This window comes from Ctenocephalides felis, unplaced genomic scaffold (genome assembly GCF_003426905.1).
Source record: "Ctenocephalides felis isolate EL2017-DRISC unplaced genomic scaffold, ASM342690v1 CF-g0.4_SCAFFOLD_01604, whole genome shotgun sequence".
In the NCBI taxonomy this organism is placed as follows: Eukaryota; Metazoa; Arthropoda; class Insecta; order Siphonaptera; family Pulicidae; genus Ctenocephalides; species Ctenocephalides felis.
The window spans coordinates 6605487-6616320 of record NW_020537758.1 but is presented as its reverse complement, the minus strand read 5'-3'; the positions used below and the strand labels follow the sequence as shown (position 1 = coordinate 6616320).

Sequence of the window (10834 nt, the reverse complement as noted above, 5' to 3'; positions counted from 1 at the left end):
TAACGAGGTGATCATGGCACGATAGGCTAGATAGTGTACTTATATTACAAGTTTGACTTTAAACAAAGAAAGAATTCTACTGAGCTCGATCCTGAAAAGTAAAGAAAACTGGTCTGGGCTCATTCTGCAAAACGAGTACCTTCTACACGAAGGACTGAAAATGAAAATAGAAGGACCGAAAGGATTGGGAAGAAGAAGAATGCAGCTGTGATAGAAAAAAAAAATAGAAAATAGAAAATACAGGGAACTGAAAGTCAAAGCACGGGCACAAGGTAAGAGAATTATTTATTTAGACATAGTTGTCTCATACCATCTACCTGCATTCAAACAAAATACTATAGATTATTATTATCATTATTATATTATTAAGAGATTTGGAATCCTAATATTTAATATAATTCATACATTTATATACTGAATTTATAATTAATTTATTATTTAGGCTTTAGTTGAAGATTTGTGCAGATATTTGGATTACTCGAGCCTCGAATTATTCTCTCAGTACTATTATATATATATATATATATATATATATATATATATATATTTGTGATTAAAAAATGCATTTTTGCTTCAAATTCAATGTGGTGTGATGCTTACTTTCTTTACAAAAAATTCCTTTATCTTTATTTCATGGCACATACTTGATAAACAATATATTTTATTTATCAAGTATTTGTATTTTAAATTTTGGGCAGACTACTATTTATTTTCAATCTTAACATTTAATATAATTTAAGTACAAAAATAGGTTTTTATATTTAAGCATAATTATTAATTAAGAACAACTGCACAAAATTTATAATCAATTTATTTTTATTCAGGCTTTAGTTGAGGATTTGTGCACATATTTGGATTACTCAAGCCTCGAATAGATCTATTTACACTCGACAACATAATTTTGCCATAAGGATGATGAAGGGTACACACTGCAAATGCAAATAAATCATATTCTAATAATTAAAGATAATTTACTTAAATCAGGAGAAATGTCATAAGAGGTAACTAAGCTTCAGATTTCTTAAACAAAAGATTAATTTCTTTTATTTTTATTTCATATCATAAGATTTACATAAATACTGCCATCATTTGAAGTGTATATACTCGTATATCATTTTATAATCTACAATTATCATAATCATTTATTTAAATTTATTACAATTATTATAATTAAATTAATTCTCTCAGTATATGTGATTAAGAAAAGCATTTTTGCTCAGATACAATGTGGTGTGATTCTTATTTTCTTTTACAAAAGTTTCTTTATCTTCATTTCATGGCACATACTTGATAAAAAATATATTTTATTTATCAAGTATTTGTATTTTAAACTTCGGGCAGACTACTATTTATTTTCAGTCTTAACATTTAATCAGGAGAAATATCATAAGAGATCACTATTGTCAAATTTTGAACTAAATGTTTCAGTAAGCTTCAGAAAAAAGTCTCAAAAGATTAATTTCTTTTATTTTTATTTTATATCATGAACATTTACATAAAATATTATTATTACATTATGAAGAGATTTGGAATCTTAACATTTATTATAATTTAAGTAAAAAAAAATAAAAGTATTTTTTTCTATTTAAGAACAACTACACAGAATTTATAATCAATTTATTATTATTCAGACTTTAGTTGAGGATTTGTGCAGATATTTGGATTACTCGAGCCTCGAATAGATCTATTCACTCTCGACAATATAACTTTGCCATAAGAATGATGAAGGGTACACACTGCAAATGCAAATAAATCATATTCTAATATTTAAAGATAATTTAAACCTAACTTAAATCAGGAGAAATATCATAAGGGGTAACTATTGTCAAATTTTGAACTAAATGTTACAGTAAGCTTCAGAAAAAAGTTTAAAAAGATTAATTTCTTTTATTTTTATTTTATATCATGAACATTTATATAAAATATTTTTATTACATTATGAAGAGATTAGGAATCTTAACATTTAATATAATTTAAGTACAAAAATATTTTTTTCTATTTAAGTACAACTACACAGAAATTATAATCAATTTATTATTATTCAGGCTTTAGTTGAGGATTTGTGCAGATATTTGGATTACTCGAGCCTTGAATAGATCTATTTACACTCAACAATATAACTTTGCCATAAGGATGATGAAGGGTACACACTGCAAATGCAAATAAATCATATTCTAATAATTAAAGATAATTTACTTAAATCAGGAGAAATGTCATAAGAGGTAACTAAGCTTCAGATTTCTTAAACAAAAGATTAATTTCTTTTATTTTTATTTCATATCATAAGATTTACATAAATACTGCCATCATTTGAAGTGTATATATATATATATATATATATATATATATATATATCATTTCATAATCTACAATTATCATAATCAATTATTCAAATTTATTACAATTATTATAATTAAATTAATTCTCTCAGTATTTGTGATTAAGAAATGCATTTTTGCTTCAAATACAATGTGGTGTGATTCTTATTTTCTTTTCAAAAGTTTCTTTATCTTTATTTCATGGCACATACTTGATAAAAATACATTTTATTTATCAAGTATTTGTATTCTAAATTTTACCTGAAAATAAAAAATGAGTTAAATTTTATTACATGCATTTGTCATATACTTACATAAAGAAACTGTGTTTACAAATTCTGTTTTGAATAAATCGCCACTGAATTGTTATTAACAATAATTATAATATTTATATTTTATTTTATTTATAACAATATTTATAATATGGTTAACATTATATATATATATATATATATATACACCTAAGTCTGTTTTCACACGGTTTTGATATAACACGGTTTGAAAATTGAATATTTTTAATTTTTTTACGCGATTTTATTCCATTTAGCACGATTTGAAATTTTATGTACTTAAATTTTTTTTGTCAAATTTAATTTTTGCGAAGTATGTTCATATCACAGAAAAGTATTTATGAAAGAAAAAAGTCTGAAACCATCGATAGTATCAGAATTATATATTTGATTTAATAAAATAAACATGAATTCTTGTTCTTAAAAATTCTTGCTTTTCACTAATTTTAATAGGTTTTAGAGATTAGGAACAAATCACCCATTTTTGTATAAGATCAATGTCTTTTTTTACACGTTTTTTTTACACGGCTTCTTCTGGAACCAATCTACCGTGTAAAAACAGACTTAGGTGTATATATATATATATATATAATATTTATTTATTTAAAGTAAATGTTCATCTAAAGTAGTACTGTCTTGGTTCTCTTAATATGGTGTTCCTTATTAATTAATAACTAAGTATATGTTTAAATATTCAATAAAAAATTCTAAATTAATTTATGGGTGATTTACAAGTATACTCAGTTGCTGGATCTTTTGCATTTGTACAATTTAAGTAGTTTAAAATTGTATAAAAAAGTACCTCAAAATGCTATTTGATACATAAATAAAAAATATCTTCGTGATTTAATACTAATGTTAGTAACAAATTATTTAAAAGTCTCAACTGTATAAAAAAAACGAATAATTGACTGACTGATTGATTTAATGTGATAAATTAATTAAGAAATGCTTAAATATTGAATTACTCATTTTATCCATACATTCTTTTCAATATTTACAATTTTGTATTTTACAAGTATTTATTCTTATATATTATATAAGAAATAGTCAAAGATGAAATAAATATCCAAATATATTGAAAATATAAACTGAAATGTTTCTAACAAATTTGTAATTAAAATTTTGATTTTAGGAATTATTCAAACATGAAAATAGTTATTAGCATGGATACTTTTGGAATGGAAGATTTGCTATTTGAAATAGCCTGTCGAGGATACTCTGTATACACTGGGTGTTCCAGAAATGCTTTTTTGAGAATCCAAAATGCTGATTCTTATTTTACAACTTCTAGAGATGCTGTTTTAAGAGTTGTCAATAAAGCATTTTGTGTGAACATCGATGATTGTTACAGGTAATAGAAATATGAATAATATTATATATATATATATATATATATATATCCGTCATATATATATATATATATATATATCCGTCATATTTAGTAAATAATGTTATTAAAATAGATTAGAGTTTTTACAAAACAATTTAAACAGTTCTTCCTATCTTAACAATTCTAATTCTTTTTCTAAATCTATTTCTTCTTCTTTTGATAAATATAAAGGTGTTATTTGTTTACCCTTTTTAGGTAGTTTTTTTATTTTTTAAAAAAGTTATTTTCCGCTGAGGTTTTCTTTTAGTTTTCAGTTTTGATAACACTTTCCGTTGCCTTTTTTCTCCTCTTAAATCAAAAACTCCCGCTGATAGGATTACTGATTCTGTTTACAGGTTGGACTGCAATGATTGTAATAGTTGTACATTGGTGAAACTTCCCAATATATTTACAAGAGGGTTAATCAACATACTTATAATTCCAGAAACCCAAATCAATTCAAAACGATGCTTTCTTACATATGATAAACCTGAACCACACCTTTAACATGACAAATCCCTCAATCCTTTACATTGAAAAAACAGTGACCTTAGAAGATAGTTGAGTCTTTACTTATATCCCTTAATACGTCTTGTGTAACAAACGTAATTCCTCTCATCTCGTACATGATAGTTACAAAGTTATTATTAATTTCATGAAAAGTAATTCAATACAGTTTTAGAATCTTTCATTCTTTATTTCTTCTCTGTTTTTTCCTTCCCCTTTCGTTCTGCTACTCCTCCCATTCCCATACGCGCACGTGGGTACACTGCGCTGAGTGTATGTTTATCCTTGATAGTCACACAACACTTCTTGATGTTAACTTAAATATAGGAGGGATATTTGCTCCTCCTATAATCTCGTTTTTGTTAATAATAGTTTTTTATTATTTTACACAAAGTTAGTGTTATATCAATTTCACATCATAATAATGTTTTTGTTTTTCCTGGTTTGGTATGTATAACATTTCCTCCTTTTAATATTTATATTTATCATCACTTGTGCAATTATGTTAAATGTTTTTTAGATTACTGAATGATGACACACATCAAGTGTCGAAACGTATAATGGAATAAATAATTTTTGTTATTTAATTCTTTTTTTTTAATTCGACTGTTGGGGCTGCTAAAAATTTACAATATATATATATGTATGTATGTATGTATGTATTAGGGTGGTCCTTAATATGGACAATTTCGAATTTCTTTTTTCCCAAGGGCTCAAATGCTTCTAAATTAATTTTAACAAAATCTTTTGTCATGTTTTTGTTCCAAAAGTTGAAAAATCGTTAAATGCAGTTATGTAGAGAATTTTATAAGCTTTTTATCTATGTAATATAAAATTTTGTGTTTTGACAAGTTTTTGCGCAATTCAAACAAATGTGAGAAAATGTATAACCATTTCATTAATGTTTGCAATTATATTAAACTTTTGACGACTTTTTCCGTCATGTTTTTGTTCCAAAAGTTGAAAATCGTTATATGCAGTTATGTAGAGAATTTTATAAGCTTTTCATACATGTAAAATAAAATGTATGCGCTTGAACAAGTTTTTGCACAATTTAAATAAATGTCGAAAAATGTGCTCGTAATTCAATTCTTATTGATTAAGCTGAACCACCATTGTTGATATATAATTCTGGAATTGGATAATAAATTAATACACAAAAGTATTTATTTAGTGATTGTAATATTTACTTTTATGTTTTCAGTATCTTTTTCGGAAAATTTCTCTCGGGGACCTCGTAAAATAAATATTTTTGCTCCTGATAAACTTCTATTGTTCATTTCGTCCTTGTTACTGAGGAGATAAATTTCATATATTAATTCGAGTATATTAACAAAATTGTAGAATGTTGTTCTGCGACCAATCACAATACTCGAAAATGACGTATGTTATTACTTAATATTGTTCGTTCGTTTGTTTTCGTTTCCTTTCGTTTCCTTTCGCCCCTTTCGCGTAGGTTATAAATAGGGGTGAGCGAAGGAATTCGTGGCAGTCGTCGGCCGTCGGCCGCGACACTTCGTGCCTCGGAGACTCCGTGCCTCAGGGACTCCGTGGCACGGAATCTCCGTGGCACGAAGTCACAGAGTCCCCGAAGCACAAAGTCTCCGGGCCCCGAAGACTCCAGACATAGAGAGTAAAATCTAATTACGACGTCATAAAAATATAAATTGAATCGACTTCGCCGCAGTCTCACGGTTTCCGGGGTCGCCATGGCACGGAGTCCCCGTGGCTCGAAGTCCCCGTGACCCGAAGTCTCCGTGCCTCGAAGTCCCCGTGGCTCGAAGTCCCCGTGACCCGAAGTCTCCGTGCCACGGAGTCCCTGAGGCACGGAGTCTCCGAGGCACGAAGTCCCCGAGGCACAAAGTCTCCGTGGCTCAGAGTCTCCGTGCCTCGGAGTCCCCGTGGCACGGAGTCTCCGAGGCACGAAGTGTCTCCGTGGCTCAGAGTCACCGTGCCTCGGAGTCTCCGAGGCACGGAGTCTCCGAGGCACGGTGTCCCCGTGGCTCGGAGTCTCCGTGGCACGGAATCTCCGTGGCCGGGAGTCTCCGGCGGATGCCCCGGGGTTCCCGACCACTCCAGCTCCGATGGGAGCCGCCGGCCTGGTGCCCCGGGGGCTTTCAGCGCCACCCTAGGTGACGCTGGCGCCGGCCGCGGCCGACGACTGCCAAGAATTCCTTCGCGCACTCCTATTTATAACCTACGCGAAAGGGGCGAAAGGAAACGAAAAAAAACGAACGAACAATATCAACTAATAACATACGTCATTTTCGAGCATTGTGCTTGGTCGCAGAACAACATTCTACAAATTTGTTAATATACTCGCGAATTAATGTATGAAATTTATTTCCTCAGTAACAAGGACGAAATGAACGATAGAAGTTTATCAGGAGCAAAAATATTTATTTAGACGAGAGAAATTTTCCGAAAAAGAAATTAAACACATAAAAGTAAATATTACAATCACTAAATAAATACTTTTGTGTATTAATTTATTATCCAATTCTAGAATTATATCAACAATGGTGGTTCAGCTTAATCGATAAGAACTGATTTGCGAGCACATTTTTCGACATTTATTTAAATTGTGCAAAAACTTGTTCAAGCGCATACATTTTATTTTACATGTATGAAAAGCTTATAAAATTCTCTACATAATTGCATATAACGATTTTCAACTTTTGGAACAAAAACATGACGGAAAAAGTCGTCAAAAGTTTAATAAAATTGCAAACATTAATGAAAATGATTATACATTTTCTCACATTTGTTTGAATTGCGCAAAAACTTGTCAAAACACATAAATTTTATATTATATAGATAAAAAGCTTATAAAATTCTCTATATAACTGCATATAACGATTTTCAACTTTTGGAATGAAAATATTACGAAAAAAATCATCAAACTTTGAATTCGTATAACTCAGCAAACAAATGTTTTATACATTTTGTGGCATCTGTTTGAAATGTGCAAAAACTTATTAAAACACATTAATTGTATTTTATATGAATGAAACGTTTACAAAAACATGACAAAAAAAGTCGTCAAACTTTAATAAAATTGCAATCATAAATGAAAATGGTTATACATTTTCTCACATTTGTTTGAATTGCGCAAAAACTTGTTACAGCACATGAACTTTGTTTTATAAAGATAAAAAGCTCATACAATTCTCTACACAACTGCATTTACCAATTTTCAACTTTTAGAACAAATACATATATGGGTCACCCTAATATATATATATATATATATATATATATATATATATATATATATATAAACAATGTGATTTTATTTGTTTCAGGCGTTATATGAATAAAAACATAATAACAATAATACCATCAGCAATGTATTCTGTTAAAGGAATGTTGGACTTGAGAAAAGTTGGTGTACACATTGTTAACTATGAAGATCGGACAACTGCACAAGCTTTGTACCATTTGATCAAATTGGTTAAACCAATTCTTCTAAAAAGTTCTACCAAAGGTGAAAGTTTTAAATTGAAAACTTATGGACGGTTATGTAGAAGACCAAAAGTATTCCCAAGACTGTCTGAGACTTCAATACATTGTAATGATGATCAGAAGGAGTTACAAAGTGATGTTTTGTTAAATAAAATTGCTGAAGAGAAAACCCTTACATCATACTTCAACCACCAACAACCTGGTCCAAACGATCCCTACACATCACCATCAAATGATATCCTTTCAACAAGTAAACCTGAAGAAGTCCTTTCTAATCGTCAAAAGATGTTAAAAGCCAACAACAAAAAGGCTGCAGATAATTTAGCAGCTTTAGCAATTGCAGCTTTGGAGCCTTTTCAAAAAATGCATTTGTTTACGAAGCATAAATTGCAATTCATGGATGATAATTTTATCGATCCTGTAGAGATGAGTAAAAATTTATACAGGTTTCATATACAGCACCATTTGGATTGCATAAAAAAATTGAAGGAAGAGATGGGTAAAATTGGCGGTAAGAGGAAAAGAACTGGGTAGTAGATATATGTTTATTTATTTATTAATTTATTGAGATTGTAAAAAAGTGTTTGAAAGATTTTTATTATATTGTAGTATACAGTGCAAATATTTTATATATGTATAAATTTTATATATTTGATATGTGCAGTAATATAAAAATATTGATGAAAGTAATAAAGACTAATTACAACATTATTAATGATGCTGAAGGGTTTTTAAATTAAATTAAATTTATTTATAATATATATATATATATATATATATATATATATATAAGTTCTTCAAGGGCATACATCAAATAGAAGGCAAAGATTTAGAAGTTAATCTTTAATTTTTCCAAACGTTTCGACATAGTATTTTATGTCATCATCAGTGGATCTACAGAATGAATATTGAAAAATTAATATAAACTAGGAAAAAATGACAGAAATTGGAAAAAGAACTATAGATATAAGTAATATAATTATAACAATAACAATTATACTTAACAGATAGATAAACAAGAGAAATGAAAAGTAAAAAGTTTTATTTGATGTATGCCCTTGAAGAACTTACTCATATTTCTCAACATCAAAACTAACTTCTTTAACATATATATATATATATAATATATATATATATATATATATATATATTTATTTATTTATAGATGTATATTTTTAAAAATAGAATACACACAAATATTGAAAATTATTTATTGGTTTTATTATTATTATAACAACTATGTTACCAGTCTATAAATATATATTTCATAACCTATGTTTAATTTTTGGGTAAGAATTATTAAAATAAATTATTCAGTCTGTGCTGAGACTTGCTTGGACAAGTTTCTTTATAATAATAATAAATTTCTAATTTACAAATTTAAATAGATTTAAAGTTAAAGTGTGAAAATATGTTTTAAGTAAGTACCAAACAAATGTTTTACATATTAAAAGTGGTTTAGGCTTATTCATGAATATTTTGACAAACTGTTGGCATAATTCTAATTAAATATATTTTTTGCTTACATTGTAATATTTATTCAAGTCCAAAACACTTTTTAATACATGAAATAATCACTTTAAACATTAAATTTAATTTATATTGTTTTGAGGTTAGAATTGTTAAACGTCAAACTTGACAGTTGTTTTTAGATTAAAAATGTCTGTTGTGACAGGTTTATTTTTAAATGTATTTCAAAATAGTTAATTAATTAAATAAATGTTTAATAATCAAGTAGAATAGTTCCAATTTTATGCGTTTTTTCTTACTTTATTATTATTATTCAAAATCAGAAATATTTCAAAAGAGTGAAGTAATTTTTGTCATTGTTCAAACAAAAGGTGTGTTATTTATACAAAGAAATTAGTTTTTAGATGATTTTCTTTGAAAAATATATTAGTATATTTTCTTTTGTGTTAATAATAGTTATTATAAGTGCAGTTGTTATTAATAATTCAATATTTACATCATAAATGGGTCGAAAAATATTTATATGCTCTTTGTAAGTAATGGTTTTCTTTTGCCTTAGTTAAGTGCCATTACTAATTAATAATTGATAAAATTAAAATTATTCGTATTATATATTGAATTAATTTTAATATAACGAGTTTGATGTATTCTAGTAGTTTGTCTGCATAGGACCAACATTTTTCGATAAAATCACCATTTTAAGAACAAAAATATTCTTGAATTTTTACAAAAACCACTTTCTTCCCATAATATTTATGAAAGACACGTAAAAAGTATATTGATAAAATAATTGTCATAATTATTATAATTATAGAATGATAGATGGCTTTTTCGTTTGTAACTTTTAAATAGTGTATCTAATGTCAATGAAATATTTAAGAAGTTTGCACAAAATTAAATTACCTATATTTTTTATAAAGCAACTCTGTATACTTTAAAATGTTATTCAAAAGAAGAATAATGATTTTAGCTAACAGTACAATTATGTTTTATAATATTTATAAATCATCAACCATATTGAATCCATGGACAGATTTTTTCTAACACATTTTACTCAATTTGAATAACTTTTGGATCTTGCTGATTCGAGGCATTTTTTTACATTTTTCCAAAGAATTTCGAAATTTTGTTTTCGAAATTTTACTAAAATTTAGTATAAATTATTATATGCACTTGTATATCAAAATTTTGAATAATTTGTAGTTGAAGCGCAGATTTGAGTTTGATAGCAATATGTGGATTCGGGACATTTTTTTACATTTCTTCAAATAAGTTAGAAATTTTGTATCGAATATTTTTGTTTATTTATTTTAATGGAAAATAGATAAAATTTACTAACAAATAGTATAAATTGTTATATATATACTTGGATATCAACATTTTGAATAATTTGTAGTTGAAATGCGAATTTT

General features: G+C 27.4%; 1 long non-coding RNA gene across 1 annotated transcript; it reads left to right on the top strand.

The window, feature by feature from the left end:
* The first annotated feature begins 20 nt into the window (after positions 1-20).
* On the top strand, positions 21-2149 carry LOC113374005. Its single transcript, XR_003366920.1, has 4 exons — positions 21-272; positions 825-1001; positions 1632-1815; positions 2046-2149. It is a non-coding gene; the product is annotated as an uncharacterized LOC113374005 (long non-coding RNA).
* Positions 2150-10834: the final 8685 nt, after the last annotated feature.